A 23,347-nucleotide genomic window follows, 5' to 3' on the forward strand; every position below is an offset into this window, starting at 1 on the left:
TGGGAAGGGGGAGGAGAAAAGTAGGAGGGAGGTGGGAGGAAGGAAGGAAGTGGAAATTTTGAATGCTATGATTTATAAAGCAATAAAAAATTTTAAGAAACATTACCCTTCACAAAAGCCACAAATATAAAATATCTTGGGGTAAATCTAACCAAAGACATGAAAGACCTGCCTGGAAAGAACTTTAAGTCTTTGAATATAGTAGAAAATGGATTTCCCATGCTTTTCAATAGGCAGCAGCAACATAAAAACATGGCAATTTTACCAAAAGCAATCTACAGATTCAATGCTGTCCCTATCAAAATCCAAGCACAACTCTTCACAAAACATAAAAGAACAATACTCAGCATTATGTGAAAAACAAAACAATCCAGAATAGCCAAAACAATCCTCTACAATAAAAAAACTTCTGAAAGTATTACCATCCCTTAAATCAAGCTCTATTATAGAGCTATAGTAATGAAAACAGTTTGGTATTGGCATAAAAAAGACAAATGGACTGATGGAATTGAATCAAAGACCCTGATACTGAGTAAAAAACCTATGAACAGTTGATTTTTGACAAAGAAGCTAAAATTAGACAATGCAATAAATATAGCATTTTCAACAAATTGTGCTAGCATAACTGGATGTTAATATGTAAAAGAATACAAGTAGATCCATATTTATCCCCATGTGCAAAACTAGGAGACCTCTTTCTATATAACACCAGTAGCACAAACACTGAGAGCAATAGTAAATAAATGGGACCTCCTAAAATTAAAAAACTCTGTAAGGCAAAGGACACAGTCACTAAGACAAAATGGCAGATAACTGGTTGGAAAAAATCTTCACTTGTACCACATTGGACAGAGGACTGATCTCCAAAATATATAAAGAATTCAAGAAGCTAGGTTTCAAATTACTAAATAATCTGTTCAAAATATGGTATACAAATCAAAACAGAGAATTCTCAAAAGAATTGCAAATGCCTGTAAGACACTTAAGGATTTGATCAATATCCTTAGCCATCAGAGAAATACTCTGAGATACCATGTTACACCAGCCAAAATGGCTAAGATCAAAACTATCAATGACAGCATATGCTGGACAAAATGTGGATAAAGGGAAACACTCATCCATTGCTATAGGCTTGTCATCTTGTCCAGCCACTTTGAAATCAGTATGGTAGTTACTCCAAAAACTGGGAGTCAATCTACTTAAGAACCCAGCAATACCACTCTTGGGCATGTACCCAAAGGATGCATACTAATACTACAAGGACATTTGCTCAACTGTGTTCATAGAAGCAACATTTGCAGTAGTCAGAATCTGAAAACAATCTAGATGCCCCTCAACTGAAGAATGGATAAAGAAAATGTGGTATATTTATACAATGGAGTACTACTCAATAGTAAAAAATAGTGACATCTTAAAATTTGCATGCAATTGCATGAAACTAGAAAACAAAACATCCTGAGTAAGGTAACTAAGACTCATATAGACCAACATGTTATATACTCACTCATAAGTGGATAATATATGTAAAACAAAGTATAACCAGCCATAATCCATAATCCCAGAAAGGCTGTGTAATGAGGACCCTAAGAGAGACATAAATGAATCCCCCTGAGAGTTGAAATAGACAAGACCTCCTGAGAAAATTAGGAGGGGGAGAAAGGACTGTGAAAGAGAAAGGAGATAGGAGATGGGAAGGGAAAGGAGAAGATAAGGAGATGGGATGCTCTAGAATGGGGAAGCACAGTGAGGGAGAGAAAGAAAGAGATATCTTGATTGAGGAAGTCATTAAAGGGCTATCGAGAAACAGCACTAGGGAAATTTCCAGGAATCCTCAAGGATGATCCCAGATAAGACTCTAAATAACAGTAGAGAGGATGCCTAAATTGACCTTCCCTTGTAGTCAGACTGATGCCTACCTTGTCATCATAGAACCTTCAACCAGCAACTGAAGGCAACAGAGACAAAGATCTACAGAGAAGCACTGGGATGAGCTTCCTGAGACCAACCCCAGAGAGAGAGGAACAGAAATAGGAGGAAAGGGGTCAAGATCATGATGGTGTTACCCACAGAATCATCTGACCTGAACTAGTGAGAGCTCACTGACTCTGGACTAATAACAGGCAAGCCTGCATAGGACCAAGTTAGACCCACTAAATATGGGGAAGAGTTCTGAGGTTTGGACTGTCTGTGGGGCCATCAGTGGGAGGAGTATTTATCACTAATTCTTGAACTGGCATCTAGGAGCACATTCTATCAGAAGGGATATCTTGCTCAGCCTAGATAAATGGAGAAGGCCTTGGTCTTGTCTTGAGGTGAAGTGTCAGACTTCACTTTCATAGGACACCTTACCCTTTCTGAGCAGTGGATGGGATGGTGGGATAGAGGAAATTAGAGGTGGAGGAAGCAGGAGGAGGGGATGGAGTAGGAATGAGAATAGCTATGTAAAATAAGAAAATATTTCTTCAAACTTTTTGGTATATTTCTCTTCCATTTCTTTACTCATTTCCTCAATTTTTTTGTTATACTTATCTTCCATTTCTTTACGGCAGATTTTCACCTCCTGTTTAATTTCCTCTATTATTTTCATAAAGAAGCGCTTAGAGTCAATTTCTTCTATTTCTTCTGGCGTAGGGTGTTCAATTCTTCTAGTTTCGAGCTCCCTGGATTCTGGCGGTGTCATGTTGCCTTTCAGGTTGTTGGAGGAATTCTTGCATTGGCGCCTGCCCATTTCTTCCACTCTGGGTGAAAATCCTCAGCACTTTCTGGATAGAACTCCTCAGCACTCTCTGGGTAGGACTTCACAGCACTCTCTGGACAGAGCTCCTCAGCCCTCTCTGGGAAGAACTGCTCAGCAGGGCAACAGGGCTAGCTGGTCTTCCCAGGACTCAGGAGACAAAGGGCCCGCAGCAGTGGGGGGAGGGGAGGGGTCCCTTGGAACAGCAAAGACCCTGCTGCAGATGCTGGGGGGGGGCTGTGCTCTCTTCCTGGGCAGTGGTGAGCACCCACTCACCTCTCTGGGAAGAACTGCTCAGCAGGGCAACAGGGCTAGCTGGTCTTCCCAGGACTCAGGAGACAAAGGGCCCGCAGCAGTGGGGGGAGGGGAGGGGTCCCTTGGAACACCGAAGACCCTGCCTCAGAAGCTGAGGGGGGGAGGGCTGTGCTCCCTTCCCAGACAGGCAGGCAGGCTGCCCAGGCTAGCACCCACTCACCTCTCTGGGAAGAACTGCTCAGCAGGGCAACAGGTCCAGAAAATATACTCAACAAAATTATAGAAGAAAACTTTCCCATCCTAAAGAACGATATTCCTATGAAGGTTCAAGAAGCATACAGAACACCGAATAGACTGGATCAGAAAAAAACATCCCCTCGTCATATAGTAATCAAAACACAAAGCATTCAGACTAAAGAAAGGATATTGAAAGCTGCAAAGGAAAAAGGTCAAGTAACTTATAAAGGTAAACCTATCAGACTTACACCAGACTTCTCTATGGAAACCATGAAAGCCAGAAGGTCCTGGATAGAGGTACTGCAGAAACTAAGAGACAATGGATGCAAACCCAGACTACTTTACCCAGCCAAGCTATTGTTCACTATCAACGGAGAAAACAAAATATTCCAGGATAAAAACAAATTTAAACAATACGTAGCTACTAATCCAGCCTTACAGAGAATACTAGAAGGAAAATCACAACCCAAGGAATCCAACATTCCCAACACTGCCTACATTAACTCAGACATTTAGCGACCCTCCACAAGCACAACTCAAAGAAGGAAAACACATACACGCTACTACCCAAAAAAATGACCGGAGTCATCGATCACTGGTCATTAATATCACTTAATATCAATGGTCTCAACTCACCTATAAAGAGGCACAGACTTAGAGACTGGATACGAAAACAGGATCCAACATTCTGCTGTCTACAAGAAACACACCTCAACCACAAAGACAGACACCTACTCAGAGTAAAGGGTTGGGAAAAGGTTTTCCAAGCAAATGGACCTAAGAAACAAGCGGGTGTGGCCATTCTAATATCTAACAAAATCGACTTCAAACTAAAATCAATCAGAAGAGATGGAGATGGACATTTCATACTCATAACAGGAACAATTCATCAGGAAGAAGTCTCAATCTTGAATATCTATGCCCCTAATATAAAGGCACCCACATATGTAAAAGAAACTCTTCTAGAACTCAAGGCAGTCATTAAACCACACACACTAATAGTAGGAGACTTCAACACTCCTCTCTCACCAATGGACAGGTCAATCAGACAGAAACCTAACAGAGAAATAAGAGATTTACTGGAGGTACTGAATCAAATGGACTTAACAGACATCTATAGAACACTCCACCCAAATAGGAAAGAGTATACCTTCTTCTCTGCAGCTCATGGAACCTTCTCGAAAATTGACCACATACTTGGTAACAAAGCAAACTTCCACAGATACAAAAAAATATTAGTGACCACCTGTGTCTTGTCAGATCACCATGGATTAAAATTAGAATTCAACAACAATGGTACCCCCATGAAGCCAACAAACTCATGGAAGTTGAACAGTCAACTACTAAATCACCCCTGGGTCAAGGAAGAAATAAAGAAAGAAATTAAAGTCTTCCTTGAATATAATGAAAACAAAGACACAACGTATTCAAACCTATGGGACACAATGAAAGCAGTGCTAAGAGGAAAGTTCATAGCACTAAGTGCCCACCTAAAGAAAACAGAGAAAGCACACATTGGAGACTTAACAACACACTTGAAAGCTCTAGAAAAAAAAGAAGCTGATTTCCCAGGAGGAGTAGAAGACTGGAAATAATCAAACTGAGGGCTGAAATCAACAAAATAGAAACACAGAAAACAATTCAAAGAATCAATGAAGCAAAAAGCTGGTTCTTGGAGAAAATTAACAAGATTGACAAACCCCTATCCAAACTAATCAAACGTCAGAGAGAGAACTTGCAAATTAATAGGATCAGAAATGAAAAGGGGGACATAACCACAGACACAGAGGAAATACAGAGAATCATTAGATCTTACTACGAAAGTTTATATGCCACAAAGTTGGAAAATGTAAAAGAAATGGACATTTTTTTAGATAAGTACCATATACCAAAGTTGAACCAAGACCAGGTGAACAATCTAAATAGACCTGTTAGTCGTGAAGAACTAGAAGCTGTTATCAAAAATCTCCCTACCAAAAAAAGCCCAGGACCAGATGGTTTCAATGCAGAATTCTACCAGAACTTCCAGGAAGAGCTAATACCTATACTCCTTAATGTATTCCACAATATAGAAAAAGAAAAGTCACTGCCAAACTCCTTTTATGAAGCTACAGTCACCCTAATACCAAAACCACACAAAGACACAACCAAAAAAGAGAATTACAGGCCAATCTCACTCATGAACATCGATGCGAAAATTCTCAATAAAATACTGGCAAACCGAATCCAAGAACACATTAGAAAAATCATCCATTATGATCAAGTAGGCTTCATCCCAGAGATGCAGGGATGGTTCAACATACGCAAATCTATCAATGTAATCCATCATATAAATAAACGGAAAGAAAAAAACCATATGATCATTTCATTGGATGCTGAAAAAGCGTTTGACAAAATTCAACACCCTTTTATGATAAAGGGGTTGGAGAGACTGGGGATACAAGGATCATACCTAAATATAATAAAAGCAATATACAGCAAGCCGACAGCTAACATCAAATTGAATGGAGAGAAACTCAAAGCCATTCCACTAAAATCAGGAACACGACAAGGCTGTCCACTCTCTCCATACCTCTTCAATATAGTGCTTGAAGTTCTAGCAATAGCAATAAGACAACATAAGGGGATCAAGGGGATTCGAATTGGAAAGGATGAAGTGAAACTTTCGTTATTTGCAGACGATATGATAGTGTACATAAGCGACCCCAAAAACTCTACCAAAGAACTCCTACAGCTGATAAACACCTTTAGTAACGTGGCAGGATACAAGATCAACTCCAAAATATCAGTGGCACTCCTATACACAAAGGATAAAGAAACGGAGAGGGAAATCAGAGAAACATCACCTTTCACGATAGCCACAAACACCATAAAATATCTTGGGGTTACTCTAACCAAGGATGTGAAAGACCTATTTGACAAGAACTTTAAGCCTTTGAAAAGAGAAATTGAGGAAGATACCAGAAAATGGAAAGACCTCCCCTGCTCTTGGATTGGGAGAATCAACATAGTAAAAATGGCAATTCTACCAAAAGCAGTCTACAGATTTAATGCAATCCCCATCAAAATCCCATCAAACTTCTTCACAGACCTTGAGAGAACAATAATTAAGTTTATATGGAAAAACAAAAAACCCAGGATAGCCAAAACAATCTTATACAATAAAGGAACTTCTGGAGGCATTACTATCCCTGACTTCAAACTCTATTACAGAGCTACAGTATTGAAAACAGCTTGGTATTGGCATAAGAACAGAGAAGTCGACCTATGGAATCGAATAGAAGACCCAGATACTAACCCTCAAACCTACGAACACCTAATTTTTGACAAGGGAGCTAAAGGTATACAATGGAAGAAGGAAAGCGTCTTTAACAAATGGTGCTGGCATAACTGGATGTCAACCTGTAGAAGAATGAAAATAGATCCATATCTATCACCTTGCACAAAACTCAAGTCCAAATGGATTAAAGACATCAACATCAATCTGTCCACTTTGAACCTGATAGAAGAGAAAGTGGGAAGTAGTCTACAAGATATAGGCACAGGAGGCCACTTCCTAAGTAGGACCCCAGTAGCACAGACAATAAGAGAAACAATGAATAAATGGGACCTGCTGAAACTGAGAAGCTTCTGTAAAGCAAAGGACACTGTCAGTAAGACAAAAAGGCTGCCTTCTGACTGGGAGAAGATCTTCACCAGCCCCTCATCAGACAAAGGTCTGATCTCCAGAATATACAAAGAACTCAAGAAACTAGACACTAAAACTCTAATTAACCCAATTAAAAAATGGGGTACTGATCTGAACAGAGAATTCACAACAGATGAACTTCGAATGGCCAGAAGACACTTAAGGTCATGCTCAACCTCCTTAGCGATCAGGGAAATGCAAATCAAAACCACTTTGAGATACCATCTTACACCTGTCAGAATAGCCAAACTCAAAAACACCGATGATAACCTATGCTGGAGGGGATGTGGAATGAGGGGAACACTCATCCATTGTTGGTGGGAATGCAAACTTGTGCAGCCACTTTGGAAATCAGTGTGGAGGTTTCTCAGGAAACTGGGAGTCAACCTCCCTCAGGACCCAGCAATTCCTCTCTTGGGAATATACCCTAGAGATGCCCAAACATACTACAAAAGCGTTTGTTCAACTATGTTCATAGCAGCACTATTTGTAATAGCCAGAACCTGGAAACAGCCTAGGTGCCCCTCAATAGAAGAATGGTTAAAAAAGGTGTGGAACATATACACATTAGAGTTTTACTCAGCGGTAAAAAATAATGACATCTTGAATTTTGCATGCAAATGGATGGACATAGAAAACGCTTTACTGAGTGAGGTAAGCCAGACCCAAAAAGAGGAACACGGTATGTATTCACTCATAAGTGGATTCTAACCATAATTAAAGGTCTTTGAGCCTATTATTCGTGATCCTAGAGAAGCTAAATAAGAAGACGAACCTGATGAAGATTATTTACCTATCCGCCAGGAGGTAGGAAATAGTCAAGAGTCCCAGGTAACCTTGGGTGCATGGGGGGGGGTGGGAGGGTTGATGGAAGGGGAGAGGGTTAGAGAGAAGGGAGTAGGGGAGGAATGGAGAAAGCTCGGTTGACCGGGATGGGGGGAAGGGAGGAAGGATGAATGTGGGATCAGGGAAGAATATATTTCAACTAAGGGAGTCATATTAGAGTTTACAGGAAACTTGATTATATATGGGATCCCAGGTCCAAGGAGAGATCCCCAGATTGTTCTCTGGACAGAGGAGGGGGTGCCTGAACCGGCCTTGGCCCGTGACCATACTGATGAATATTTTGCTTATCACCATAGATCCCTCATCTGGCGTTGGATGACGATACAGATGGAGGCCCGCGTTGGAGCACCGAACTGAGCCCCCCAAGATCCAAACGAGGAGCAAAAGGAGGAAGAAAATGACGAAGGACTGCGAGGGATACTATCACCCACTGATACAAGGGGTCGGATCTAATGAGAGTTTACCAAGGCCAGATGGACCGTGACTGAACGAGCATGTGATCCAACCAGATTCTCTGAATGTGGCCGGATTTTCTGAATGTGGCTGGCCTGCAGTCTTTCCGAGAAGCCATTGACAATGACACTGGGACTGGTTTCCTCTGCATATACTGGATTTTTGGGATCCAGTCTGTTTGGATGCTCACCTTCCTGGACCTGGAGTGAGGGGGGAGGAACTTGGACTTCCCACAGGGCAGGAGACCCTGACTTCCCTAGGGTACAAAGAAGGAGGAGGAGAGGGAGGGGGGAGTGGGAGGGCGTTGGGAGGAGGGGCGTAAATGGAAACTTTTTATAATTTAATAAAATTACAAAAAAAAAGAAAATATTGCATTAAAAATGCTTAATAAAAAATAAATCTAATACAGAAGTTTCCTAAAATATATGAATATTTTATGTATTTATATATTTTATATATTTATTTATATATATGAAGGTGATTTTTTTTGACATCACCAAATTCACCAAATTCAGGCAATGTTGGTGGGTGCACCTCCAACTAGACACCCCTCATCATAAAATGGTACCTCCTGTTTCAGAAATGGTCAATAAGTTTTTGGCCAAAGTAGACCCATTGGATCCCCCAAGCAACATAGAGTATTGCCATTACTACTGGTTGCTCTCCACAAACTGATGGTTAAGACTGGATTGCTGAAGACACCACCTATACAAGTCTCTGAACACGTAAAAGCCAAGGTAATGCTCTTTTTTCCTGTTTTTATTTGTTGTTTTTGATTGTTTTGTCATATTATACTGTTTTGTTTTTAATTTTATACTATTTAATTATTACTTTTACAGGCCTGTCTATTTTCTAAAGAGAGACAGAAAGCTTGTGGATTTGAATAGTAGGAGAGGAAGGAAGGATCTGGTAGGAGTTTGGAGATGTGAACTGTCATCAAAATATTATATATGAAAGGTATGTTTTTAAGAAAAGAAATATAATAGAAGAGATTATTGAAAGACTAAATAGTATACTATATATGTATATATATTTACAGGATGTATACTATATATACATATATATATTTACAGGATAGTAGCTTGAAGATTAATCTTTAGAACAGAATATAAATTCTAAAATTTCTGTTATTAAGCTTTGTGAAAGAGTTTAATCTAAAAATGTGAAACTAACATCTGAGTGTTTTGCAGATATACATTAGCATATATATGGACACACACACACATACACACACACACACATATATATATATACAAATTATATATATATAATATAAAATATATATAATTTATATCCAAAATGATTCTTTTGCAGTGGGTAGTGGTTAATGCAGAGAATCATAACAATTTAAAGTACTGAGCATAAGCAACTGTGAATATACGATTTGTATTATTCAACATATGAGCTTTCTCATACATATTGTAATACTTATCTACCAGTACAGTATTAATCACAGTAGTTTCACAGATTTAACACTTTTTTCTGCTCTTCCTATTTCAATTTCTTGACACCCTGAGTTACTAACAAACACTAACCTTTCTGCTATCACGACAGTTTTTCCATCCATTCACTTAGTAATTTTTGAGATAGAGTCTTGTTGTATAGGTGTGGCAGGCCTAAAACATGTGACAGCCCACTTCCCTCAGTCTCCAAATGCTGAGAAAATAAGCATACTCTACCATTACTTTCCATTTAAGGAATACTCTGTGGGGTAGGTATAGTGTCTTCTTAGGGGAAGGCACCTGCTACCTAACCTGACCCCCCCATGACAAATCTATGGGACATACAAAGTAGAAAGAGAAACTTGAGTTCTGAAAGTTATACTCTAACTTCCACCCATGTGCCATAGTATGTGCACAGATATCGGCATACACAGAAATGAAATAATAAATTAAAAAGAAAATAGTATACAATATAGTTGGAATTGTATCATATATAACATATTTAAAATAATCAATATGCAATTAAATTGCCTCTATGATATTCCATGAGTACTTCTTTCATATTTAAAATATTTTACATAATTGAAGTGGGTTATACTATTTCACCATATAAACTTACATAATACTTTATTTAATCTAGGTTAGGATAAATAAAATCACATATACTTATACAAACTTATATGTCTTATTTTCTGATCTATTGCTGTTATTAATAAACATGACCAAGGCACCCCTTATAAAAACATTTAATTGGGGATTTGTTTACAGTTTCAGAGGGTTGTCCATTTTCATTTTGATAGAAAGAAGAGAGGCATGGCAATGGAGAAGTAGCTGGGAGCTTTATATCTTGATTAACAGGCAGCAAGTGGAGAGAGAGAGAGACAGAGAGAGAGACTGGGCCTGACTTTTGTAAGCTCAAAACCCACCCCACCCCAGTAATATATCTCCTACAACAAGGGCATACCTCATAACACATTATGTTGCCTACATCACCCCAAATATTTATGAAATATTTAGGGTAAAATCTTTCAATATATTTTCTGATGCTTTTTGAAAAATAGAATATATTTTCATCAACTACAGCCATCCTATACAAAATTTCACACCAGAAATTCTACCTCCTATGCTTTTAATTTAGTACCCATTGATCAATCTACTATACTCTTTTCTGAATCTTTTACTCCTTATCCTCTGGTAAGCACCATTTATCACTACAAATATTCTCCATCCCACTGGTCCCCTTGGATCAGGTTGTTTCCTCTTGTCTGTTCCCAAATATGCTTATGAAATAACCCCTCTGTGGCTTAATGTTAATTACATACTCTTTGGCCTATCAGCTCAAGCTTCTGATTAACTAATTCTTTTATCTTAAATTAACCCATTTTACCACAAGGCTCATGGTTTGTTATCTCACACTTGCTTCTGGGCGCCTACATGTTTTCTGTCTAACTCTACCTTCTTTCTCCCTGCATTCAGTTTAGTTTTCATGCCTATCTATACTCTTCCTTGACATGGGCCAGAGAAGCTTCTTTATTTACAAATGGTAATAAAGCATTTTCACAGCATACAGAAGGGAAATCCACATAAACCATCATATTCTCAAATATGAAATATACATTATTTTGACAAAAATGACAGTGATACTTTGCAACACTTATTCTTCTTTGCCTGGGGTATTTCACATTATATAAAAATATAAAAATATGTCCAGTTCTAGTTATATTGCCACACATCAAATGATAGTGATAAGATCCTTCATCTGTTTGAATAACATTTCATTATATAAACACTAGCAGATAGGTGATAGATGATAGATTGGTAGAAAGATAGATAGATTTATAGTACCACTAGGAAAATTAAGGCCCCTTCCCCTCTGGTATTATTAAATAAGAAAAATTATAAAATAATTAAGAAAAATAGTTAATAATTAAAATACAATAATTTAGAAATAAACTCAAAACAAAATAATAGAATAATTTCATTAGAGTTTTAAGATAAAAAACTAGGATAAACAAGCTGTAATCTCAGCAGTTGCAATAAGGTAAATGGAGAAGAGGAAAAGAGAAACCAATGCAATTTGCAACCGATGTTGAATAGCACATACATGACAAAAATTGAGAAGGATGTCATCAAAAGAGTGAAAATGTCCAAAATGGAAAGAAAGACATGCTTAGCCTTTAGCCCGTATCTGATGAAAGAAAAATATTTGAGTAGAGGGAATTAAAAAAGGATAGCATAGAAAGTGTAGCTTAAGAAGAATCTGCGTTTCTGAGGGATAACACCTTGGTTGGGTAATTGACTGGCACAATTCAATGAAGAGGGAGGAAACAATTGCATGCCACCACTTAGATTACATTCTTTTGGCTAGGAGGCAACAGCTTTCCTTTGGTGGATCTTCATTGCTACTGTAACAATAGGAGGAAATGTTGATTTCTTTGGCTTAATGATTTCTAGAGATTTGATTGATAATCTATTGATTTCATCATGTTGGGCAGTATACAGTAGTATAAGTAAGGTCATATTATGCTGGACAGAAATCAGAAAAAGAGAGAAAAAGAACTGAGCAAAACAGACTCAAGTCTGTAACTCCAAAGACCTGCTTCCTATAACTATATCCAATCTCCGAAAGTGTCTACCACTTCCCAGTATAGCATAAAGCAATGACTCTGTAAATGGATTATTAGAGTCCTTGAGATCCAGTCACCTACCAAGAGTATCATTTCAGAGCACTGTTGCACTGAACACAGAGCATTAAAAAACCAGAAATTTTAGGAAACATTTCAGAACCCAAACATACTAAAATATTTTCTTTATCTATTGAAGTTGACAACACCTATTTTTAATTTTCATTTCTCAGTATTATTTTAAAAGCTGCAATATGCTTGTGTAGATAACAATTTTTAAAATTTTTATTGAAAATAGATTCGCCGCTCATACAATGCATCTTGACCACAGTTTCTCCTCCCTGCACTCCTCCCTTCTACCCATACCTCCCCTATTCATGAGAACCACTTTCCCTATACTTCCTCTTCAGAAAAGGGCAGGCCTCAAAGAAACAACCAAACAGGGAAGACAAGGTACAAATAAAGAAGGTAGAATCAAGGCATATATACTTAAATCAGAGCACTCAAATGAAAAACAAGAGCTTCTAGAATCAGTAGGAGAGACAGACTTCAATAAGCAACAGATAAATTTTCCAGACAAAAGTTTAACTGGAGAGTGAGATTTCTCATATTAAGGCAACCCAATAGGAGGAAAAAACTTTCACGAGCAAGCAAAGGAACCTGAAAAACACCAGCTCCCACTGTTAGGTGACCCATAAATACCCCAAGTTAACAGGCTTAACATGCATATAGAGGACTTAGTACAGACACATGAAGAACCTGCTTCAGCATATGCGAGCCCTGCTTAGTTGGTTCAGTAAACCATGTTCTTCTGGTGTTCTTCATCGTCTCTGTGTCCTACAATCTTTCCTCCCCCTCTTCCATGGCCATCCAGTCTCTGCTTCTTGCCATCCAGACAGTATAGGATTAGGGCTCCTATACAAAATGCATGTTGTTACAGAAGTTTTGTGCTGATAAATGCATTTGAAGACCTTCCATAGTGTTTTTCATAACTGATTGCCTTAAGTGACAGTCCTGCCCCTTGGTGCAAGAGTACATTTTTCTCCAGATTTCCATTAGCACCTGTTACCATTAGATATTTTAATATTTTCCACCCCTTTTATTTTTAATGTGATTAGGTGCTGTTCCTCTCATTTATCCTTATAGATCTATATTAGTTACCTTCAACTAATGCTGAGTTTAGTTTCCTGTGTTTGTAAGACTTAGAAATGGTTTATATATGGTATTTTTCTACCTCATTTTGTGAGATGTTAATTGATATGGACTGTTATACTTAGGCTTAGTACTGTTCTTGTAATAAAGTTTGAGATATCATAATTCATTTGCCATTTTAAACAATAACTCAAATTACTTCTTTATTACCTCCCCGAATTTTTAGTAGATAGTTGTTTAATTTCAATATATTTCATTCTTTATTTGTAGTTGTATTGTTATTTCATAGAAAGACATTATACTTTCTATTTGTTTAGTGTGTGGGGAATTGTTTTGAGCTCTGCTGTACCATAAGTAATATCATGCGTGGTCATGAAGACAACGTGCATGTTTTACTTGTATACAATGCTCTGTACTTCTTCAGACATTCAGACAAAAGGTGAAATATCACTCGACATTTAAACTTTTGTCTGGCAATTCATCTCTTCTTTATTGAAATCTGTCTCTCGTGTATTCTGATTTAAGTATATAAAGTCTAGAATTTCTACAGTGTTTGCTTAATTGACAGACACTTTTATCATCATGCAATGACCTGCTATAGATTTACAGTCTGATTTAATTTAATTATGCATATTCTTGTTTTGTTTACCTCGAAAATATTATTATCAGATTACTTCATTTACCTGGACAGTATTATTTTATTTTCAGAAGACTATTTCATCAGTGTTTATGTCCTCAGAGGTTAATAGGCTTTCTTATAAATAACATATTATTTTCTCATGTTTTATTTTGCCATTTTATGCATACTAGTTAGGCAATTTATTTCACTTATATGCAGTGATATAACTACTATATAAGATATTATTGTAGCCTTTTTAGACCTTAACTTTAAATTTTATGTTAATTTCTTTCTCTCATCTTATATGGATTCATTTATGATAAGTGACTTTACTATGCTTTTTATTTCTTGTTTATTACTTTTAGTTTGTCTAGATTATTTGTTAGTGGTTACCACAAGATTAACAAAGAGAAATAAGACATTCTTTTATTATACTGTGCTAGTTTGAAATGAAGGCAACCTATTAATTATTACTTACTTCTTAATGTTTTATTCAGTTTGAAAAAAAATCTTCATTTCTTATACAAAAGATCTAGAGGCAACATATTCTCTGTTGATTTCTAAAGGATAGATTTGATGAATATGCTAATTTTATTTGGCAGATTTGATATCCCCTTGGTACTATGAAACCCCATTTCACTCTCACATGCATTGTAAGGTTTCTGCTGGGAAGTTTCCTGTCATTAGATTTGGAAGGCATTTTTTTGTTGTTTTTTTCTCTTGCTGCTCTCAGTTCTTGTCTTTATGACATTGTTGATGATACATGTATAGACAAATTTGAGACCTTATTTTTCTAGTACAAGATATTTGAATTGTTCTCTAGTTTGATAAATTTTGTAATTTTGTACAAGTTTTATGTTTGAGATTCTCTCTAGTCCCTTTTAAACTCCAATACCCCAAATGCCTACTTTAAAAGTATTTATGTTTTTATTGAAAAACTCTTTTCATACAATATATTCTGATCATGGTTTCCCATCCTCTGACTCCTCCCAGATTTCTCCCATCTAACCACCTACCAAAGTCCACATAACTTTTCTCTCTCATAAGAGAGCATTCAGTGCAGTAAACAAAAACTACATTCATACACACACACACACACACACACACACACACACTTGCTCTTAAGTCCCTCAAACCTTATTTCATTCTCTTTTATTATTTTGTCTTTTTTCATCTACAAATCTGTGTTTCCAAACAGTCTGCCTTTGACCCAATAACTTACAGTTTGTTCCAAATATTCTATTATTGGTACCTTCTACACTATTTTACTATTTTATAGGTTATGATGACTAACTCTTAAAAACTGTCGATTAAGTTCCTCTTAGAATATTCAGTTGTTTTTCTGTTATGTCTTGAAGCTCATTGAACTTTAAAATATCTTTTTAAATTCACTACAGATATATTTGATCATATTGGTCTTGTACCCTTATTTTAACGGTTTGGTTCATATGTCCTTATTTTAACTGTTAAGTGAAATCTTGGCACCCTGAACATTCTTCTTGCTTGCTTATGTGTCACAGAACAACACTGAAAAAACTATTCCATTCTTTATAGTCTGAATTTGTCTTTTTCCTGGACCAGTCATTTTATCTGAATCTGTAGTCACTTCTATTTCAACAATGTATGGAAAACTAAAAGCAAGTCTGCTTCCTATATAATGTCTATATGTTCCCATCATTGCAGTAGCAGAACACAATTCAAGTTCAGGTTTTCTCCAAATCCACTTTCACTGTATTGTTAAATGGGAAAAAAATAGAAGTTTTTAGTGAAGGTGGTTTGCTCTCAAAAACTTCTTTCTGTAATCAGGATGGATTCAGAATATTTGTTTATAGTAATTGGAATAGTCAGCACAGAATTCTGTCTACCTGTTGGGGGAACATTCTGGAGGGACCATTTTAAATTTCTTTAACCAGACTTGTGAGCAGTAATATAATTGTGGTATATTGTATAACATTGTGAGCATGTAGCTCACTAGTGGGTAGTGTATTATGGCATAGACTGGATCCCACACTATTATAGATCGCCTATCTAATGCTAAGGTGAGTTTATAAACACACAGATGCAGAAAATTCCAAATTAGAGTGGGGAAAAATAGAATTCAGATAGTTTATTTATCATCACCTAACACAAGGTCTATTCAGAGATCCTTTCTACAGATTGTAATATGAAAATTGGGTCATAAGGATTTGCATAGCATTTTACTATGTGAAATAAGCTCAGCAAAGAGCTCTAAGACCTATCTGTACATACTTCCTTCCATAATTTTACCAAATCTTATTCCATCATGGTATGCTACCCTAGTTTGAGGTAGTGGTGTTAATGAAGCCAATATCTTGATTTATAAAACTGAGCCTAAATTTGTTTTTGCTACATCTAATAAACATCATTCCTCATTCGTGAGCACACAAAAAGGCCTCCCTTGCTACAATCCACAGAACTACGTTGCATTTGGTGTTGATCTGGATCTCTATCTCATGTGTAAGTGTGTATGTGTATGTGTGAAAGACAGTCCCAATGGAGTGTAGATCTATGTTTTGTACTGGAACAGGTATAGAGGCCATTTGTGAACTTTCTCTTGGGGTTAGCTCTGTTGTTCAAAATCAGATACTCATGTGTCTTATAGTGGGACAATCCCTTGAATACTAAGGCTGTTGTTAACTAATGTTACACTTAAGTCTCACTGCCACAGAAATCTGTACAATATTGCTCTGGGATAATGCTCCTGTTCACTGTAAAGATTTGCCACTCATGTTGGTTTAATATAATGTTAATTGGTCAGTAATCAGGCGGGAAGTATAGGTGGGGCTATTAGACTAGGAGAATTCTGGGAAGAGGAAAGGCAGAGAGTTAGTCACAAGTGAGATGCAGAGGAAGCTAAATGAGAATGCCTTACTAAGAAAAGTTACCAAGACAAGTGGCTAAACACAGACAAGAATTAATACATAAGAGTTAGTTAGTAATAAGCCTGATCAATAGGCCAAATCATTTATAATTAATATAAGCCTCTGTGTGTTTATTTGGGATTGAATGGCTGTGGGAATGGGCAGAACAGAAATTTCTCTCTATACAGCATTTCCTCAGAAATATATGAAGAACACTCTCTCCTTTCTTGACTGCAACTTGTATCTGCATATTTAAAATTGGTTTTTTATCTTTTATGGACTTATTCTTCCATTATATGGTAATCAACTTTTCTAGTGTCTATTTGATGTAAATATCATAAAATTTTAGCTTCTATAGCTTTGTAATTTGAAATGAGGAAGTTTAATGATTCCAATATCATTATTCTTGCTAAATAGTATTTATTTAGCTTGGAGAATTTTATGATTCTATATCAATTTGGGGGACTTTTTTCTATGAGCAATCGATTAAAATGTCAACAATTATGACATTGAGCTGGTAGTTGCTTTAGATAATATGGACACATTGACAATATTATCCTAATATATGAACTTAGTTTTACTTTCCATTGCTTATAATTTCCTTTTTTTCTGCATATTTTGTTATTATATATTAAAATATTTTACCTTTTGAGTTTGTTATTCTATGTATTATGTTCTATAATTAATTTGTATCAATTAACTAGTTTTATTAGTTCTTGATGGAAATTTTAATGTTTTTAAAAATAATGCATAATATATATGCATCACTAACAATCTCTAATATCCTGAGTCATCATTCACTTTTTATTATTTAGAAGAATGTAGGTTTATGAAAACAAATTCATTTAGAGGATTTTTTTATTTTGATATGTTGATATTTTTTTACAAATTTATACAATATATTTGATCATGTCTGTTCTCTCACTCAACTCCAACTAGATCTTCCACATCTTCTTACCCACCAACTTCACATTCTCCCTCTCTTTTTTCTGTCTTTAAAACAGAAACAAAAAATCAAAGCAAACAAAATAGTAAAAAGGCAAAAATTATACCATATTAAAAAAACAATAAAACAAACACACACACACACACACACGCACACACACAATTCACAGTCTGTCTTGGCTTGGCCAACTACTTCTCATGCAGAGTCAGGCTTGTTGTATTGTTATTTTGATCTCACTACATTTTACCTTTCTCAGCACATATCAATTGCAAACAGCTTCTGAGTTAAGGGTGAGGATTTGTGATAACTTTTCCTTCACAATGCTGAGATTTTGTCTGGCTTATATCTGTGTGGGTCTTGGGCATGCTGTCACATTACCTGTGAGTTCCTATGTGTATCATCCTATTGTAATGAAAGACACTGTTTCCTTTGGGCATGCTGTCACATTACCTGTGAGTTCCTATGTGTATCATCCTATTGTAATGAAAGACACTGTTTCCTTTGAGAAATTCACCATCTCTGGCTCTTACAGTCTTTCTATTTCCTCTTCTGTATACATCCTTGGGACTTTAGGAGAAAGTTCTAAGCTGAGGGTTCCAATGCCTCACTCCTAGCACATTGCCTAGTTACAGGTGTCTGCTAATTACTATAAACTGAAAGAAGAATCTCAAAAGAGATTTGAGTGATGTTCAGCTCTATGGGTGTAGCAACATGCCATTAAGAACAAATTTATTGCTACACTCCTTTAAGAGACTATTAGTAGGGTTATCCCTACTGTTTCCAATACCGATTTGGTCTCAGATTCTTGACTATTTTAGAAATGTCAGATATAAGTTTCATCTCATGTAGTGGACTTTATGTCCAATCAATACGTGATTGCTTACTCTCAAAACATTTGTGCCACTTATTGTACCAGTGTATTTAGAAAACAAGTAGCAATTACATGCCACAACATTTGTAAATGGGTGATACTGATGATCACCTTTCTCCTTCAAGTATCATTTGGCACCATGAATATTTTTCAATATAGATAAAGCTTTTATTTGTGCACAAAAATGATTTCTCTCTTTTTTTTTTGAGACAGAGTTTCTCTGTAGCTTTGGAGCCTGTTCTGGAACTAGCTCTTGTAGACCAGGCTTGCCTCGAACTCACAGAGATCTACCTGCCTCTGCCTCCCAAGTATTAGGATTAAAGGCGTGCACCACAACCACCTGGCAATTTCTCCATATTTGATGGCATGAATCAATAACACTTTATACAATAGGGTTTTAATATAAGATTGTGGAAAGTAATCAGTAGCCTTGACAACAGTCTGAGATGCTTAGGACAGGGCTTGGGACCGCTTTGGCTAAACAAGATTAAAACCATTTCTGGCACCAAAGTTTTAATTAATGGGAAAAGATGTCTAGTTTTAGCACTTCTCAGTCATTATATGATGATGTCAGATAAATAAATATTTATATATCTTAAGAAGCTATTGGAATAGTAGGTCAGATAAATAAATGTTTATATATTTTAAGAAGCTATTAGAATAGTAGGTTTTTATATTTTTCTCAAAAAAGGCTTCCGTTACTTACGTATGTATATCCTTCCCCTTTTATCCTATTCATCTGACATAACACCGCCTTGCACTCTTACTTTAGTTTTCTCTTCAGTTGTTTAGAAAACTGTATTCTTTCTTGGATAATTCCCTTCCAAAATTCCCTTACTAGCTATTTTACTGCTGATGTTCTTTCAGATTGAAGCATACATATTGAAAGTTTAAGAATCTCATAGTTACATGTAAAAGAAAGCGTGCATTATTTCTCTTTTAGGGTCTCGGTTATCTCATTCTGAATGGCTGCTTCCTGCTTCATCTATTTGTCTGCAAGTTTTATAATTTCATTTTTTTAAAGCTGAATAATAAATAATCCATTTTGTAAGTCTACCACATTATTTTTATCTATTAATTAGTTGATGGATACCTAGGCTGTTTCCAGTCTCTGGTTATTATGAACAGATAAGGAATAAACATGGATGAACAAGTATCTCTGTAATAAGATATATCCGAGAGTGGTATAGTTAGATAGTGTAGTAGATCGATTTTCCCCATTTTGAGGAACTTCAACACTGATTGCCATAGTTGCTTTACCAGATTGTACTCCCAATGACTATAAATAATATTCCATTTTTAACTACATCCACACCGCCTGTGCTGTCACTTATATTATTGATCATGGTTATTGTAAATGATTTAACATAAAGTCTCTTAATAGCCTTAATTTGCATTTCTGTGATGGTTAAGATTATGAATAGTTTAAATATTTCTCACCCATTTGTATTTTAATTTTTTGAGAACTCTGTTAAGTTGTAAACACAATTTTTGTTGAGTTATTTACTTTATTTTTATTTGTTTTTATTTTAAACATTTATAGACTCTGGATACTAACATTCTACAAGATATATAATTGATATTTGTTTTTCCATCCTATAGGCTGTCACTTCACTTGAATTATGCTATCTCTTGCCACACAGAAGTTTTTCAGTTTCTCTAGACCCTATTTATTTATTGGCACTTATTAGTGTTTTGTTGAAGAAGATCCTTTCTCGTGCAAATGAGTTCTAGAAAACTCCCTACTTTCTTTTCTACCAAATTTAGGGTATTTTACCTAATATTGAGATCCTTGATCTTTTTGGAATTCGGTTTCTTGCAGAGTGATAAATGTGGATCCATTTTCATTCACCTATATTCAGATATCCAGTTTGAATAGCACCATTTGTTGAAATTGCTGTTTTTGTTGTTGTTGTGGCACTTTTTTTTGTCAAAATCAAGTATCCATCAGTGTGTAACTTCATCTATATTTTCACATTGTCTCCATTGATTGTCTCTGGTTTTATTTTTTCTCAAAATTATGCTATTTTTATTATTATGTTAATATACTAATTATGCTAATATTACTATTATGTCTCTGTAAGACAACTTGAAATCTGAGATGGTAATAATACTTGAATATTTTTCATTCTTCAGAGTTATTGTAGCTTTCAGGATTTTTTTCCTGTTGTTTCTCCTATATATAGTTGAAGATTTTCTCTTCAAATCCTGTGATGAATTTGATTGAAATTTTATGGGGGTGTGCATTGAATCTACAGATTGTTGTGCATAGTATGGATAGTATGGTTGTTTTCACAAATAAATCTTAAAACAATTACTCAGAGGTATATCAAGAAATTCTTGATAGCTATTTTTTTATTTAATTTTTTAAAGCAATCATATTTTACATAGCAATCCCAGTTCCCTCTCCCTCCAGTTGGCCTTTTCTCCATCTTCTCCTCATCGCACCCCCCCCCATTCACTCCTCAGAAGAGGTGAGGCCTCCCATGGTGAGCCAACAAAGTCTGTCACATCACTTGAGACAGGACAAAGGCTCTCCCCCTTCTATCTAAGTTGAACAAGATGTCCCTACATAGAGAATGGGCTCCAAAGAGCCTGTTCATGCACTAGGGATAAATCCTAGTTCCACTGCTAGTGGTCCCACCAACTGCCCATGTCACACAACAGTTACCCTCATTCATGGGGCTTAGATTGGTCTTATACTGGTTCCTCAGCCATCAGTCTGGGATCACTGAGTTACCACTAGCTCAGGTCAACGATTTCTGTAGGTATTACCATCGTGGTCTAGCACAGACACTGAGATCAACAATTAATAAATGGGACTTCATGAAACTGAGAAGGTTCTGTAAGGTAAATAACATAGTCAACAAGCCAAAATGACAACCTACAGTATGGGAAGAAATCTTCACTAACCCCACTTTGAACAGAGGACTGATCTCCAAAAAATATAAAAAGAGCTCAAGTAACTTGATATTAAAATACAAAATAATCCAATAAAAAATGAGGTGCAGATCTACACAGAAAATTCTCACAAAGGAAACACTAATGACTGAAAGGTACTTAAGGAGTTATTAAACTTCCTTAATCATCAGGGGAATGCAAATCAAAACAACTCTGAGATACCACCTTACTCCCATCGGAATGGCTAAGATCAAAAACACCAATGATTGCTTATGCTGGAAAGGATGCAGAGTAAGGGGAACACTCCTTCATTGCTCTGGGAAGTATAAATTTGTACAGTAACTTTGGAAAACAGTATAGCAGTTTCTCAAAAAATTAGACATCAATCTAACTCCAACATCCCGCAGTATCACTCTTGGGCATATACCTAAATGATGCAGACCCATACCACAAGAACATTTTATTCGCTATGTTCATAGCAGCATTATTTGTAATAGCTAGAACCTAGAAACAACCTAGATGTCCCTCAACTGAAGAATGGGTAAAGAAAATGTGCTATATTTACACAATGGAGTGCTTAACCAGTAGTAAAAACAATGACATATTGAAATTTGCAGGCAAAGGGATGGGACTAAAAAAAGGAATCCTCAGTGAGGTAACCCAGAAACAGAAAGACAAACACAGTATGTACTCACTCATAAGTGGATATTAGATATATTTCTTTAGTTTTAACTAACTAACTAATTTTTTCCAGCCCAGTCAAACTTACCTTTCTATTCCTCCTCTCCTCCCATTCCCATCCCCCAACTTTTCTTCTCCCTCTCCTCCCCCCCTTATTCTTCAGAAAATGGCAATCTGGCCATATATATCAGCCAGCCATCTCATATAAGACTAGGCACCTCCTCTCCTATTAACAATGAATAAGGCAATTCAGTAGGAGGAAAGGCAACATAGTAACAAGCCATGCATTACTGTTAGAAGCCTCACAAGAAGACCAAACTACACAACTGTAAGATATATGCAGAGCTCTTAGGTAAGTCCCATGATAGCTCTCTGGTTGGTGGTTCAAACTCTGTGAGCCCCCATGAGCCTAAGCTAGTTGATTCTGTGAGTTTTCTTGTGGTATCCATGGACCCTTTGCCTCCCATAATCTTTTCTCCCCAAGGTTCACCTAATGCTTGGATGTGGGTCTCTGCATCTGTTCCTATTATTTGCTAGATGAAACCTCTGTGATGACAATTGGGTTAGATATTGATCTATGAATATAGCAGAATACCATTAGGAATCATTAATTGAGTGTGTGCACGAGTGTGTGTGTGTGTGTGTGTGTGTGTAGCAGTAATGTTTTTTTCTATTCTAAGTCTCTGGACTGTCCAGTCTCTGGGCAACTTAGATGTCCATCAACTTGTGAAAACCCAAAAATGTGAGCCTATTTTGCCTTTTCTGAAGGCCAGAGAGTTTGAGGTTGCTTAAAATTGTTGACAACTGTGGCTAGACACCTTGACCTTGGGTGTGGTTGCTTGGAATATTGGACATTAAGATGGTCCATAGTGGTGTACTCTCTGCACGCTCAGCAAATATCAGAGAGTTCAAGCATACTTTTGCTCTTTCTTTTGAATTAGGAGGTTATATCTAGGGAGTGGCTCCCTTAAGGATACTTGTCTGGCGTCGGATCACTGCCTAAACATCAGAATGCT

Source organism: Myodes glareolus, chromosome X (assembly GCF_982192425.1).
Source record: "Myodes glareolus chromosome X, mMyoGla1.1, whole genome shotgun sequence".
In the NCBI taxonomy this organism is placed as follows: Eukaryota; Metazoa; Chordata; class Mammalia; order Rodentia; family Cricetidae; genus Myodes; species Myodes glareolus.